Genomic DNA, 17,070 nt, shown 5'->3' with positions numbered 1-17,070 from the left:
TGTGTGTGTGTGTGTGTGTGTGTGTGTGTGTGTGTGTGTGTGTGTGTATATAAGGAAATGGAGAGGTTGCTGAGTATACATATACATTATTTATACGTGTATACAATATTTATGATTCATGAATATCTGTGAATTTGTTACTCCTGTTTCATTGTTTTACTCCTTGTTTTTTTTTTCTCTTTACTCTGTCTTGTTGCTGCTGTGGCATCTGAGTTTATCAATTGTACAATAAATAAAGTCCTGTCTTATGTTGGTTTGAGAAAAGCAGGTGTGAAATTTCACATTCAAACAGCAGAACAATTACCTCAGGAAAGGAAGAATAGCAATATCTGGTGATCTGTTTGGTTCTCCTGTGTCAGATCTTCTTCCCAAATCCACAAGAGAATTAAACCTCCAGTTACTAACTGAGTTTCGTGTTGGGATCCAGCAACAGCTAGCTGCCCTGATATGTAAGAAAGACAGAACAATATATTTACTGGCATAAAAATATTTTCAGCAGATGGTAAAAGCTGGTATAATGTTCTACAAGTTTTATTCAACAGTTAAATAACAAAAGTCTGCATTCTTAAGAAAAAATTGCCCACCTTAGCTCAAATGGTTTGTCACTATAGAGCTTCCATGTCTCCAGATTTTCTGTTTCACACCACTCTCTGTTGGACAGTGGTGCATTGGTGCTAAAGTCAATTGTATTTATAGATCTACTGAATGGGGTGCCACAGTTGCCAGTGTAGCAGTACCAGTAGTGGTAGTTCTGGCAACCATCATACGTGTCCCTGGCTCGAAGGGCTACCTGTGAAGGGAATAAGGAGGATTTATGTGAAAGCAGAGTAAAAGTTCCTGACACATTCCAACAAAGTTAAGTCAGGTCCTCTGGACAGTTTCTTTTTGTTGAAACGTTTAGTCTTTCATCCAAAAGACTTCACCAGTCTGAGGAGCCACAACAAACTCAGTCTTATAAGTGCTGCACATATTGCTCTGTGATCAATTGCTTAGGATTACTGATCATTGTTCTGTGCTTGGATGGATGCAGCATGGTGGCGCAGTTGGTAGAGCTGCTGCCTCTCAGCGAGCAGGTTACCCTGGTTCAAATCCCGGTCCAGGGGCCTTTCTGGGTGGAGTTTGCATGTTCTCTCTGTGCTGCGTGGGTTTTCTCCGAGTAGGCCCTACTCTGGTTTCCTCCCACAGACCAAAAACATGCATGCTAGGCTGATTGGTAACTCTAAATTGTCCCTAGGTATGAGTGAGAGTGAATGGTTGTTTGTCTCGTTTCTCTCTATGTGTCCCTGTGATGGACTGGAGACCTGTCTAGGGTGTCCCCCTCTCGCACAGTGACTGCTGGATACGGGCACCAGTAAACGCTGCCACCCAAAAAGGAAAAAGCGGGTAAAAGAATGGTCTGTGCCTAATGGGTAATGCCTCATATGTCCAGAAGGGGGAACACACGGTTGTTTTCTTCATTTACCATACAGCAAGTGAAGGTAACACACTGTCATTTCTCACTTTTCTTCTTTTTAAAGTAATGATTTGATCAGAATATATGATTATATGTTGTACTACTTTGCTAAATGGGCAGCTGTGGCTGAGTGGTTAGAGCAATCGTCCTCCAATGCAAGAGTTGGGAGTTCAAATCCACCAGTAGGCGCATGCTCAAGTATCCCTGGGCAAGACACTGAACCACTCATTGCCTCCGATGTGTATCCTATCGGTGTATGAATGTGATAAAGCTCTGATTAGTGTCTTTAGAATCATTTGTTCAATTAGCTTTGTAGAGAAATAGTAGAGTGTTGTGTAAATTAGGGCACAGATTGTAGTGTAAAGCACTTCGAGTGTCTTGATAAGATAGAAAAGTGCTATATAAGTACAGTCCATTTAAATATATCTAACTCAGTTTTACTGATTCATAATGTTAGCTTATAACGTTCTTTGTTTTATTTGTGTCGACAACATGAAGTGACAGGTGTATGCTCTAGCTTCTTAGCTGCAGAAGCTCATGCGGAGCTCACACGATTAGCCGAACTTCTGTCACGTTTGGCATTAACCAGCTACGTTTGTGTGTTAACTGTGATATGCATGTTTGTTCTTATTTTCTTATTGCTTTTATTTACTTGTAGTGAGGCAGGGACAGCTTTTCTGTAGCTTCACTACTAATTAATTATTCTTAAAGCTAGGTCAAGCACAAAGAATATTAATTATTTAAATACAACGGATTCTTTTTTTTTCGAGTTAAATTAATGCCATGTGACCGAGATAACTGTGAGGATTGTTTAATCAGTGACATGAGACGCCATTTTTCTTTGACCCATCAGAATAAATGCAGTCATTTATTTAACAGAATCAAAATTTAACATCAAGACATGTACACATTGATTTGCTGATCTGTTTCTGATTAATAAAAACTTGGCACACTTTACTAACAAGACAACAGAACATTACTGATTGAGGCATCTAGATTACTGGCAAATAGAAAAGTTTTAAGGGAAGGAAGGAGAAGTTTAAAAGGAAGGTGGATGAAGGAAGATGTATGTTTTGTTGACCAGAATTAGCACGCTTTTTTCAACACCAGCTCAAACCCCCGGTACACTTCAGGACGTGCAGAGACTTTGTTACCTTAGGCAGGGGCTACCTCCACTCCGGAACAGAAGTCCATTAGTACGATCCCTTTACAGCGTCTCCGGTCAGTGTGGCTGGTCATCGTCAGAAGTCGTGCGGTTTACTCCGTTAAACAGAACAAGCTTCCTTCGAAGTTGTAGGGCGATACACCCGGGTGAGTTCACAGCGAGGCGCTGTGACTCCAGCTGGGATAGATGGACCCTCGTCTCACAGTCAAATCCATCAGCTATTGATTAAATCTGAAAGTTCCTTAAGAATTCTCAGGAAGACTTCAGTCAGAGATTCCACTCAGAAGTGGAAGACTCAATGAAAGCCTGAGCAAGACTCCAGGAAGACTCCGGTCAAAGACTGCAGAAGACTGAAGACTGCCTAGTTCCAGGAAGTGTTGACTTTTTAAAGAGTCCCCACTTCCGGTCACTTGATACTTCCTGACTGGTTGAAACAACCAACAGGGGGTTGTTTCAGTGATGTCAGAGGGTTATTAAAAGTCAAGAGAGGGCAGGAATGTTTAGGAACGTTTAGTACAGACAGGGAAATGTTTTGAAGAAGTGAGAAACTTTGCAGGTGCTAGTTGCTTCTTATTTACCGTCTGCTAGGTTTAAAAACAAGACACTTCGTTCTAATAACTCGTCTCTGACTTTCTCTGACTTTCGACCGACATGACTACTCCTCATTCAGACAGAAGATCAAAATGCATAATTACTTTGTAAATATACATTTAAAATGATTCCTAAGTCTAATGAGGTTTAAAAATCATTAATACTGTTTCACAGTTGATTTAAAATGAGTGGTTCACTTCAACATTTAGAAATGGTATGAACTAAACACACTTTGATTATCAAGATATTCTAAAATAGTAATGATAATGTAAAAAGAAGAGTGTTCTTTCAATTGATTAATTCAGGATACAATAAAATAGTCTCTTGATGAGCTAATTTGTATTTCAGGATTCAAATCAATGAAATAACAGTTCCTGTCCCATGAAGGTCTTCAGAGACAGATTGTTGTCGGAGGCCTAGTTCACTACAGTCCCCCCTTTGGAAATCATCGCCTGTCCATGGGGATGAATTCCAACATGAACTTACGCCTTTGAATGTCCTTGATCTTGATGTAATCCAGCAAGAGGAAAACAAAAGTCAAAGAAGGTAATCCCACAACGGTTTAGGTAATTCCACAATGTTGTTGGTAATTCCATAATGTTGTTGGTAATTCCATTGTAGCAATGCTTTAACCCCTTGGAAACAAAGTCTGTAATCCATTGGAAAAAGTCATATAATCCACAAAGATAAATCCACAACGATTGGAGGTGTTGATTGATCAGCATGCAGAGGGGTTCCCTTGATTGAACTGCAGAGGCGACCACTGGATGGAGATTGGAGACCCACGTTGGAGTTGTAGGTCCCTTCAGCGAAGGTTGCTGCTGGTGGTTCCCAGTGGGTGCCATTCTGGTTCTATGTGATATGCATTTAAGTGGTTTTAGTTGGGTTTATGAGTGGGATTTTACATAAGACCTTAACCTATATGCAACTGGTGTGTAAGTTATCATGGTTTAGTTTAGCTACAGTTACCAATTAAAGGGTAGGTCATGCTGAAAAATTATATATAGGGATTCATACCTATAGAAGGGCTGTCCAAACTATTTTTCCATTCCTAACTTGGTTTAAGTTAGATTTACATGGCAAAATATAGTTTGGTTCGTCTGTTGTCCCTTTAGACGAACAACTTGAGGTTTGGTTTTTTGGTTTCCCCCCTAAATGTTTTTGGAGTCTATGGCGAGACTCAACTGAAGGATGGCTAGCCCCCCCCCCCCCCACACACACACACACACCCGAATAGGTTTGTTCAAGTAGGTTCGGCTTAAGCGTCGTGAGACCAATGTAGGTTATGGTACTTAAGGTAGCATTAATCTACATTGACTCCTCAAAGGTTGAAGTTTAACAAATGAACTGCATGTTGGCATAGTTAAAGTCCTTTTAGTCTCTAACTAAAGTACACACAAAATTCATTCTTTCATTGCTGGGGGTGTTCAGAAACAATACCAAAAACCAAATAAACAACGTTTCAACATTGACAACAGTAGTGATTAAGCAACCAGAAAAACAATGTTTCAACATCGACAAAAGTAGTGATTAAGCAACTAGAAACAACGTTTCACTGCAACACTCACTCTGTCAGATTTGATCACGTTATTGCGTCTGAGTTGTTATCTTAACACTTAATTAAGCTTAAACTTATTTAGTTTCTGCTTGGACGACCTTTTTTCCCCACTAGGTCTGAGTTTGTGAGATCTTTGTCTCCTGTGGAGTTATTGAACGCCTTGTGTAGTTTAACCTGGTTTCGATGTACCCATTTAACCATTTGCTCTTTTTGGCCTTTGCTGATTTTGATCTGATAGACAACTGGAGACAGTTTGTCTGTTATCAGGTGGGGTCCAGTCCACCTGGGCATCAGTTTGCGGGCGAGAGTTCCGGTCCCGGACTCTCTTTTCCCGGTTGTGGGGGCGAACGTGTAGTGCCAGACCCTATCTCCCACTTGGAGTTCCTCGTGAGAGGCCTTTTGGTCATAGTACGCCTTTCGTACTTCAGTGGATTTTTCCAGGTTTTTCTGGGCAAACGCAAAGGTGTTTTTAAGGTGTTTTTCCAAGTCATTCATGTATTGTTGTGTGGTGTAGGCTGTTGCCATGGCGGCCTCACCTGGTTGGTACAACAGGTGTAGAGGGAGAGTCATTTGTCGACCCGTCATCATCTCGAAGGGAGAGATGCCAGTCGATGTGTGTGGAGTGGCCCTTATGGCCATGAGGACCAGAGGGAGTTTCACGTCCCAGTCCTTGTGGTTTGCGGCTATGTATTTCTTCAAAATACTTACCACAGTTCTGTTTGCTTTCTCCACTTGGCCTGAGGCCTGTGGGTGGTAGCCAACATGGAAGTTGACTTTGATGCCTAGCATCTTCCACAGTTCTTTTATCACTTCAGCTGTGAAGTGTGTACCTTGGTCTGAGTTCACCCTGAGGGGAAGTCCAAACCTTGAAAATACATGATTCATTAGTAACATAGCAGTTGTTTGTGATGTGTCGTTAGGAGCTGGTAGGCATTCTACCCATTTGGTAAATGCGCAAGTTACCGTGAGAAAATATTTATTTCCTCTAGTGCTCTTAATAAGTGGTCCAACCCAGTTGATCTGGAGGTCGGACCATGGGAATGCAATGCCTCTACTTTACAGTGGTGCTCTGTGGAGTGGTCTGGATGGCTGAAACTGGCCACAGACCAGGCACCCTTTTATGTAGTTCTTGACATCCTTTTTCATTCCAGGCCAATAAGCAACTTGTTTTAATGCTTTCAGCGTGGCGTTATCTCCCTTGTGTACTGCGGACGGGAGGTCATGTGCATGAACTAACATCACCCCCCTGTGGTCATGGGGGACCAAGAACACGGGTGAGGACGTCGTTCCATGAGCAAAAGTTAGGATGCCCTTGATTAGTTTTAGCTGTTTGCGCAGCTGAAAGAGGACTTTAAAGTCTGGATTGGAATCCAGGTCGGCTTCGGACGGAGTGTTTTTCACTGGGTCAGTCAAGTACAGCATCATCGAGTTTATTGTAGGATCCGACTTCTGAAGTTGGATGATCTCTGGGTCAGTCAGCACGGGTTGTACAGAGACTGTGTTGTCAGCCAGCATGGCTGCAGCCTGTGCACGTGTGACTGCCATTACCTCGGCTGTAGGTTGTACTGACAGAGTTGCAAGCAGCCAGGAGGGGTCAAAGGACCACGGAGGGCCGTCCACGGCTCCGTCCTTGGCTAGGAAGTCTGCAAGATCATTATACCACTTGTCATCGCCTAGGACTCTTGAATGTCCTGGAACCTTTTTCCAGTAGACCTGTAGGTCATGTGATGTCACCAAGTGATCACATGCCATAAAAAGCTCTTTGTGTTTGACCACTTTCTTGTTGCTTGTGAGAAAACCATTCTGTTTCCACAGAACGAGATGACACAAGAAACTAAGTCGAGCGGAATTAGAGTCCGTGCAGATGACTAGCGTTTGGATGGAGCGTTCTACTGCCATCTGGAGAGCTATTAGGATTTCTGCTATCTCAGCATACTGAGAAGTCTGAGAGCCCAATTTATAGCTAAAAGTGACCTCTTCTCGGTCTTGGAGGAGAATCCCTCCAACACCTGATTTGCAGGTTTGTTCTTGGTGGAATGAGCATCCATCCATGTACAGTGTTGTCATATCTTTGCAGATATTGTCATCAAAGTAGTGGTGATTTGGGTCCTCCTTTACTGAGGGTTTTTCCGCTGCTGGCAGTTGGGTGGCAGGTACATCTTGTGTACATTCCTGGCAGACCTCTGGAATGGTCTGTCCAGCCGTAAGGTTTGCTGTGTCAAGCACAGGAGGATCCTTTTCGGCTGGTTTTAGTGACCATAGCACAATGTGGCTGGTGTCCACTTGGACACCTAATCTTTCCAAGATGTCAGAGCCTATGTAGGTTGCATGTGGTAAGTCTTGGACCACGAGGAATGGGTGTACCAGTTCCCATTGGTTCCAGATCAGTTTCAGGTTAATGACTCCTTTTGCAGTCATCACTCGTGAACTGTTGGGATACAATGGAAAGCGGAAAGCTTTCTCGATCAGAACTGGACCCAAATGTTTTTTAACCAATGTTTCGTAGAAAGCTTGGTTAATAGCTGATTTATCTGTCCACAGCGACAGTACAGCATCTTCAGTGTGGGATCCTTGGATCTCTACACCTTTAACTACCAACGGTAGGTAGTATCAGGTGGGCTCTGACTGTCTCAGCTCGCAGAGGAGGCTTTCTTGTGCAGTCAGAGTTGGGTCCACCGGTTGGGTCTCTTTGGTTTCACATGCTTTTAAAGGCTTACTTACCGGGACTGTGTTCTCTGCTGAGAGGTCCTCGGTGCCTTCTGCGGTGCCTGCTGTTGGGCAGTCTGTGACTGTCTCAGGAGGCATGAGTATTGGCAGGGGTTTGCTCACTCTGGCCCACATTGTCTGTTCACCATAATCTATAATCGCCTCAAAGCAATTTATAAAATCCTGGCCGATCAAAAATGGGAATGAGTCAACCATAGACACATGCATCGGGTGGTGTAGTGTCATCTCGCCAACCTGCATGTGAACCATAGCTATAGCTGTTAGGGTTGTCCTCGTCTCTGCGAGGCCCTGCAGTTCTATAGCACGTTCTATGAGAGGTATTTCCCTGTGAACACCATTAGCGGCGGTCCTGAGCTCCTTGAACAGTTTGGCTGACATAATAGTTATGTCGGCTCCACCATCCAGTAGGGCTTCATGTGTGAGGACCCCTTCAAGTGTGATCAACAGGTAAGCTTTTTTAGCGACCCCCTTTCTGATCAGGTTACACAGGAATCTTGTAGGTTTTGGCCAACGTTTCTTCCTAAGTTTACCTTTGCCTGTGTAATCCTGGTTTTTCCGAACTGTTGATGCAGTCGCTGCTGCTCCTGAGAGTTCGGTTTTTGATGGGCCTCCGTCATTGATGTATGCGATCACCCGCTCTCTGTGTGTTGAGGGGCTCTCATTGTTTGTAACAACAAGGTCCTGGTGGTTGTCCACGACAGCGGCAACATTGTTGTTTGTGTCACCCTGATTTATCTGAACCGTTAGCACAGCTGTTGCTGTTTCTGAGGTTTCAGTTTGTGACGGGTCACCATCGGTGACGTGTGATTGTACCCCCCCTTTTTCTGGTGAGGGCCTGTCAGAGTTTACAACAACAACGTCTTGGTGACTGTCTGTGACAGCAGTAACGGTGTTGTTTGTGTGTTCTGACTCATCAGCAATGATATTGCCACACAACACGTCAGGTTGTTTGTCCGTGGCAACACCTTTCAACAATTCCAAGAACCGACGCACACTCTCTGTCTCGCCCAAGCTCAGAGGTCTGGGGCTCTCTTTCTGGACCTGCTGCTATTTCTTTTTCATGTCAGGCTGTTCAGGCCGACGTGGTGGGGAAGCAGGTCCCCTCCTCTTGGGTTCCCAGTGGGATCCCTGGTTGTATGGGCCACCTTTGGTGCCATACTTTTTACCCTTAGGGCGTTCGCCCCCCTTCTGGTACATTCGTTCATCCTCTGGTTTCTTGGGAAACCATTTAGGATCTTGTCTGGACCAGGGGGCACTCACCTGTTGTGGTTTGGCTGCTGGGAAACCTCGTTTCCTCTCGCCTCTTTTGGGAGGGGGAGCTGAAGCTCTCATCCCTTCCAATTCTAATGACTGGGCAGGAATCCTCTCACCTGGGAACACCTCAGTGGGTGTTTTGGCCTGTGAACGGGCTTCAAAGATATTCACAGCACAATTTTTTATCTCACTGATGAGTTTCTCTTTGAAATTAGCCATCATCTGCACTGACATTCTTATGTCAGGGTGGAGATTTTTGCTGAAAACGAACTTAAACGCCTCCTCCTCCTCCATGCCGGTTTCGTTCCTGTAACCAAAATAAGCCTGCAAAATTCTGGAGTAATATGCCCTGGGGTGCTCATTCTTACCTTGCATGACCTTGTCGGCGGCTGGATATCCGCCAGGTCCCGCGCAAGGGGTATACTCTTTCATAAGAGCAGCACATAACAGGCGGTAATCCTTTCGTGTGGCATAAGGTTGACACTCTATGAAGGAAAACACTGTCCTGGCTGAAGTGAGCCTGATCAAACCTACTTTATCCTCAACTGTAGCGTTAGGATAGCTTCTTAATTGGAAGTCAAGGTCGTTCAGATAGGCCTTAGTGTCGGTCGAATCCAACGGCCCTGGCTCAAAGCGTTGGACAAACTTCGCTAATTTATGCAATTCTGGCTGAGGAATTGGTGTTGTTGGAACAAAATACTCACGTAGAGATGATTCAACAGACTCACGTGGAGGTGGCAGAAGGGGATTATGTGTAGGAGGTACAGCAAAATCCTTCTGAGGTGGTGGTGGTTGACCTGGACTCTGACCCAGTTCGTCTTTGAGTTCCAGACATCCTTGCCCCTCGTCAGAAATTTTATTTGTGGCTGCGGCAAGTTTTGCCTCACAGGCTGCTAAGCATTCACATTATGTATGACACTCACTTTGTAAACGCACGCCTTGTTGGACTAACGCCGCTTTTTCCAATCTGCACTCATCCAGAGATTTTGATGTGAGCTGCAACTGTCGTTGTAGAACATCATTGTCTGAACACATTGCTTCGTACTTAATCCCTCCTTCACGTAGCTTTTCCTCATATGAGTTTGCTTGTGACAACAGCTGAGCTTGTGAGAGCTCTTCTTCACGTTTCAATTTATCCTCCCAGGTTTCCTTATCAAATTTAAACTGTACCACAAATTTTAGGTACTCCACACGTGTTGCCACATGGTCCTCTGTCTCGTGCATCAACCTTTTATCAAGAGCTTCTGCCTTGTTGGCCTCACTATAAAATTTAGCTTTCAGCAAGAGTGCTATTTTAGCTAGTTGTTCATAGCTTGACTTCATTATGGCTGTGGAAGTCACACTTTCTGCAACTTCCTTCAGCTCTTCCAATAACTCTGTTGAGTTCATGCTGTCCACCTGTTCACCATATGTATATAAGGAATCTGTGAGCAGCTTATTCAGGGCTGTCTCAAGCCAGTCCATCTTATCACATGGAGCAACATCAGCTTCTGTTAAATCTGCCATGGTTATCCACTGTTCAGCAAAACCTATCTGGTTAAACCGTTACAATCTCAGAGTTTTTCAACAGGTAAATGTTTGTATTTAAGAGAGCAGTGAGTGTCATACACTATTTTAGCTCTGGGTTCCATCAACAGTACTGTTATAAGCCAACTTTTCAATAAATGGGCCCCTGTTCAGGCCTTACCCCATAAATATTGTAAGTAAATGCCTCCTGTGGCAGTGTTACTTAATGAGCTTAAATCTAACAGATACAAGAGCCAGGCTATTTCAGTGTTCATGTACTCAAATGCACTTAAAATTAATAAACCTACAATTTTTCTAAAAAGTCTGACAGCAACTTTGTAGTTTTAAATGCCCTTTAAGCAGTTTAAGTTACCAGAATTTGCTATTTAAACAGTACCCATAAACCAGGCTCGGATTAACAGAAAAAAAAAAGTTTAAATGAAAGGCAAGTGCACAGCTTTCTTTCTGGATAACTGTTATACTCTTTTTCACTAGCAGGTGGCAGTGTAAGCTTACTTTTACCAGTAGAAGTCACTGACGACTTCCTGTGAACCGTCCTGTTGACATCCGGTCGTTAGCCGTTAGCTACGATTAGCAACGGTCGAACCCGGTTCAAATCAGCATTTATGGACGGATTTAAAGCTTAACGTGGCGTTGCTTCAAAAGCACGCTCTTTATGCATACACTCATCAGTTTAGGAACGAATGTCAGGGCTTTATTCAGCTGTTTTAAACCACTTAAAGAAGACTCCGTTAAAAACGAGCTTCATTTCCGGGGTCACGTGACTTCACAAACACGTGAACATCGGGGGTGGGCTTTACGCACTGACACCAGAGTGAGTGGACGTACAGGGATACGTCACCAGCTTCTCAGCGAATCAGAACGACCCAAACAGCGGTTCTCAACCAATCACAGCTCGTGTGTATTCGCCTAAAGCTAGCATTTAGCATCAACAGTCCGGTCAAATTATCGCCCATTAAAGCTTCAAAAAATTGCACACTTTACTGTGAAACGTAAGAAATCAGCAGAGGAGCAGCTTCTGAGACGGCGTTCAGCTTCAGACAACGTACCACCATTCAAAACACGACTCAAGTCCAGTAAACAGAACCAGGTTGGACACGCAGAACCCCCGGTCCATGCTAGAGTTTCAAACAGAATGGATGCGTTACTCCCACTGCATACAGTCGGTTTGTTGGAGGTGTGTTGATGACACGATGTGAAATAAACATCATTTTATGATGAAGTATCTTTTAGCCAGGCTGTCAGCATGGATTATCTGACAAGCGGCCCCATCACACACATTCATCACAAATGAGCCTTTTTAAGGTTGTTTACATTCACTGTCAGCAGTGCCAATACGCCCTCCCGCGTCATGAAAGCGCGCACGCAGCTCTCAGCACCCGCCGTTCACGTCAACGTTAACGTGAGACCGCGGTACGAGCCCCAGTAACGTATCTCGCTCTCGGCAGGAGCGACATGCGTTTTTCATCGCAGTGGTGTCAAACGCGCGCTCCCACGGCGTCATCAGTTTCACAAGCCTCACAGCGGCTCTGCTCCTTCATCCTCGAAGAAGGTTTTGTGAATTAATACTGCAGCTCGTGGAATCACTCAAAAGTTCACATGATTCGCAGCCAAGAATGAACGTGTTTCGGCAGACTGAGCCCAGTGGTAACCTCGCCCCACCGATGTTGCGCGCTGCTTCCTGACCGCACCAGTGTCAACGCACGCTCCCGCGGCAATCTGGCTTAAGGCGTAGCATGAATGAGGGCGCGCACACACGACTCTTCAGGGCACGTCGGCTCATACGTGCACCCGCTCCCCGAACGTTTACACGGATCAGCTGCACACAACGTGAGCACAACACAGATGAGCTGCGTCCCACAGCAAACGCACAACGTTTTGCATGCTCGGGGGCGCGCGTGTTTTCTTTCTCACTCAGCGCACACCAGCTCACATCAGCATGCATGTGAGTTTCACAGCATAAATGCGTGCCCGCTTTATAACTTATAAATGAGTGGCAATGAGCGCGCACTCCAGACGGATGGGCGAACCGTTTTTATCCAGGGATTCACGCTGCAGTACAGCTCAAACCCTGGTGTGGAGGAACTCTGTGACGTTTTCTGTCATTTCTGAACAGATCTCGTCCCCTCTCGCAGAAGTTCAGGAAATTCTGTTTTAAATGTAATTTCTAGAGTCTCAGAAGGAGAGGAAAATGCAAGGTCTCTCTCTCATCACTTCCTGGTCCCAACGAACTGGAAAGATGAGATTTATTCTAGATTTGTCAATTTTTTGAACTGTGAGAAACAACACCCCATTATGCGCCCGAGCCGTTCTAATTCTGCTTTATCTGGACACCTGCTGCTGCTGAACAGTTGGTACAGACAGGTGGCAGCAGTGCAACTCAAGTGAACCGGTTGAGTGACATCAGCTGTTTTCCGTCAGCAGACCTATGTCACACATGTCAGTTTTCACAGAGGCACACACATTTAACAAGCTGTGGGGATGCTATGGTTCTCCACACAGCAGCTCATTTAAATGTTTTTGGAGTGTCGCACGGGTTCTTTGAATGTGACTCAACACTGACCTTGAACTACAGAATCATCAGGGTTTTTGATTCACACAGACAGCAAGTGACTGTTACATACATACAGGCGGGAGATGTATGCACTCAACCCATGTGCCACATTGTGAGACAGATGCTGTGTGGGGCACACCCAATCTGCTCTCCATTGGAGTAGGGTACATCTCATGTATTCCGAACAGGGGGCGGATGTGATGTCCAAAGACGGTCCTTTGCGACACGGGGACCTGGGACCTTCCACCCAGAGCTATGGCTCAGACACGGCAGAAATCCTGCCAGCGCCTGTGGACGTGTAGCAACACGAGAGAACGCTCAATGTCAACTATAATTATCGTGGAGCCATGGGACGATCCACCGCTGGGGTGGACGTGCCTGCTCACAGCCTATGGTCGTAATGCTTTTTCACCTTCCTCTCTCCCTCTGGTATCACGGTTTTCTGAACCGAGCTCAGGAGGAGGGACTGGCAGCTCCTCTGCCCTAAGTGCGTGAACGCATCATGGTTCCCAGGCCTACGACACTTGTTATCAGGGCGCTCGTGGAACCTGCCGTGGAGGGAGGACGCTCTCCTCCAGGCGGGAGGAACGATCAGGAGTTAATCAGATTAGGCCAGCACCTGTGGTCTGGCCGCTGTGCAGATCTTTTTGAGAGGATGGATCTCTCTCAAGATGTAGTGCGTACGATTCAAGATTCACGTGCTGCAACCACCACAGCACTGTTCACATCAAATGGTCAGTTTTTTCAGCACTGCGGTACAGAGAAAGGCGTAGAGGCCACTTCATGTCCACTGGACGACATGCTGTCCTTTTCTGCAGCAGTCGATGAACAGACATCTGGTGTCCAGCACGATTATCGTATGATGCAGCCATGTTTTCTTGTCTCAAAGTTGTCGTAGACAGAACAACCTTTAATCATCCTCTGACGGAGCATTTTGACTCAGATTGAAATAGCAGCTGTGGGCCTATTTGTGACACGAGAAACGCTCAGTGTCAATTATGGTTTTCTCTGAGCCCACGAGATGAACCACCGCTGGGGGTGGATGCATTTGCCCACAGCCCATGGCCCAAAATGCTTCTGTACACGTTTTTCCTCCACCTCCTCTGATTTTACAGTTCCTGAACCGAGTTCAGGAGGAGGGATTGACAGCTCTCCTGGTGGCCCCCGAACGCGTGAGCGCACCATGGTTCCCAGTCCTGCAACGCCTGCTGTCGGGGTGCCCGTGGAAACTGCCGTGGAGGGAGGACGCTCTCCTCCAGGCAGGAGGACCGACCAGGAGTTACCCAGAAATAGGCCAGCACCTGTGGGTCTGGCCGCTAAACGGATCCGCTTAGAGAGGATGGGTCACCCACAGGATATAGTGCGCACAATTCTGTTTTCACGTGCTGCATCTACCACAGCACTGTACACATCAAAGCGGACAGCTTTTCAGCGCTGGTGTACAGAGAAGCATGTAGAGGCCACCTCATGTCCATTAGGTGGCATGCTGTCCTTTCTCCAGTAGCTGATGGACAGAAATTTGGCGTCCAGCACGATTAAACGTACGCTGCAGCCATCTCTTCCTGCCACGAAAGGTTTCGGAGACAGAACAGGTTTTTAAACATCCGCTGATGAAGCGTTTTCTAAAAGGTGTACAGAGACGCAGGCCTGTTTTCACACCCACTTGTTCCACAGTGAGATTTAATACTGGTCCTGCAGGTCCTGATCAAAGCTCCATTTGAGTCTTTGGATCAGGTTCCACTTAAATTCTTGTCTCTTTAAAGAGCCCTGCTGCTGGTTTTAACATCCGCTAAGAGAGTGAGTGATTTATCTGCCCTCTCTGTCGCTCCGTCATGTCTCAGAATTCAGGCTGACGGCAGCTCAGCTGATTTAAGACCAAACCCAGCTTTTATGCCTAAAACATCACGAGCTCTTTTAAATCAAGAGCGATATCGTTGGAGGGGATCCCCCCGGGGTTCCCCCCCCACCCCCTTCACACACAGATCAGAAGAAGTAGCGTCTTTCCATCTCCTCTGTCCGGTGCGGGCATTGACGTGTTACATAGCGTGCACAGCTGCAATGCGTCAACATTTGTTTGTGCATTATAGAGATGCATCTGCAGGTCGACCGTTATCCACCCAGCGCTTGTCACATTGGCTGTGTGAGGCCATTTCTGAAGCCTACAGAGCATCAGATTTAGAGCCTCCTGTCAACCTCAGAGCACACTCGATCAGGGGTATCGCATCTTCGACTGCTTTGCATAATGGTATGACAATGCAGGACATTTTGCACTGCGGCTGCATGGTTAACACCCTGCTCATTTATTCGCTTTTATCTACGTAATGTGACGGCTCGTTCCATGACACATTCTGTCTTTAGTGTTTACAGAATGAATATTGTTGTTTCATGGAACTCTGTTTTACTCACATCTGTCTGCATGCATTACAGTGTGAGATGTTGTTATCAATCTCAAGTTGTGATTGTTATTTTGGTTCTATTGTCACTAATCACTTCACGACTATTGTTACCAATCAGTTCATTTGATTAATAATCAGCTCTCCTGTTATTATTAATCTGTTCATACGGTTCAGCCGTAAACCGGTTGGTTCATGGCTCTTTTCAGCTTTTTTCCCTCCCCGTTGAAGTTTTCCGGGGCGTTCATGCATTCAGGATGCATAGTTACACAACATGCGTCTGTGCATGGCACACATAATTACGCAATGCGTAATTACGCACATGAGGAGCTGAGTGACAAGACGTTTTTGGGGCAAGCTTCTGCTTCATACGGTGTTCGAATGGACCCAGTGAGGCGAGGACAACCTCCGCTTCGCCCTTAACCCACTAAGCGACAGCCTTAAAGGGCGAAGCCTATATGAAATAGAATGTTGGTTACGTACTGTAACCCCAGATTCTATGAGTATAGGCATAGCCCTTTAAGCGTCGGGCCTCACTGGCTCCTAAATGGCTGAAGAAAAAGCTGTTTTTGGGAGCCGATTTCTCGCTCTTAACGTAATTTATATGGACCGGGTGGGGCCCACACAGCAGGTGGGCGTGGACTAAATTTTTCAGTGCGATGCTTTGCATATCGGGATAAACCCACTAAGCGACAGCCTTAAAGGGCTACGCCTATACTCATAGAATCTGGGGTTACAGTACGTAACCAACGTTTTTCTGCATCATTTTTAGATAAGATGTTTCTAATTTTAGTGATATTACACAGGTGGAAGAAGGTGGTTCTAGTAAAGTTTTTAATGTGGGGGATAAAAGACATGTCCTGATCAAAAATAACACCAAGATTTTTAACATTAGAGCAGGAGGACAGATTAATGCCATCTAAGGATGGAGAAAGACTGAAAAATTAATTCCTAAGGTGCTCAGGTCCAAAAACCAAAACCTCAGTCTTGTCTGTGTTCAACAGGAAAAAATGAAGGGTCATCCAGGTTTTTGTCTTTAAGATATGCTTGTAGTCTAAATAGCAGATTGGATTCATTGGGTTGAATGGACAAATATAATTATGTGTCATCAGCATAACAATAGAAATTTATCCCATGCTGTTTAATAACTTTACCTAATGGAAGCATAAAGTAAAGAGTATTGGCCCAAGCACTGAGCCCTGAGGAACTCCATGACTAACTTTGGTGTATGAAGAAGACTTATTACTTACATTTACAAACTGGAATCTATCAGATAGATATGATTTAAACCATTTTAGAGCCGTTCCTGTAATCCCAATATCATGTTCAAGCCTCTGTAGTAAAATATTGTGGTCAACTGTATCAAATGTATCCAAAAAAGTTCAATCTGGTCCTCCATACAGACTAGGTGTGGCCTCCCCTGGGTACAGTCTGTGGTATAGAAAACAGTTAATAGCCTTGTCCTGCTCCAAATTTTTCAGGCAATCTATTAACTTCTTCTTGTAACCACTTCCTGGATCTCTTTTCAGAGGTTCATAAGTGGTTAAGTCACTAAGGAGTGTCATATCTTTCTCATGATAGTTGTAGTGAACTAAGCCTCAGGTCAAAGTCCTGGCCTTGAGGGCCTTCCTGGGACAAGAACTGTATTTCATTGATTTGAGTCCAGAAACACAAGATTAAGTTCATCCAGAGACTTTCTAAGTGTCCTGCACTGATCAATTGAAAGAACACTCTCTTTTTTCTATTATCATTACTATTTTACAAATGTTTTGATAATCAAAGTGTGTTTAGTTCAAACCATTTTTAAATGTTGAAGTGAACTACTCATTTTTAATCAACTGTGAAACA

At 45.0% G+C, this 17,070-nt stretch overlaps 1 protein-coding gene across 1 annotated transcript in view; it reads right to left on the bottom strand.

The window, feature by feature from the left end:
• LOC119427401 (oncoprotein-induced transcript 3 protein-like) overlaps positions 1-17,070 on the bottom strand; it is a 70,896-nt gene that overhangs the window by 693 nt on the left and 53,133 nt on the right. The window lies entirely within an intron of this gene.

The sequence above is a fragment of the Nematolebias whitei genome, chromosome 2 (genome assembly GCF_014905685.2).
Source record: "Nematolebias whitei isolate Nwh7 chromosome 2, NemWhi1, whole genome shotgun sequence".
Taxonomy (NCBI): Eukaryota; Metazoa; Chordata; class Actinopteri; order Cyprinodontiformes; family Rivulidae; genus Nematolebias; species Nematolebias whitei.
The sequence above is the reverse complement of the archived record's forward strand: the minus strand, read 5'-3'. Positions and strand labels throughout refer to the sequence as shown.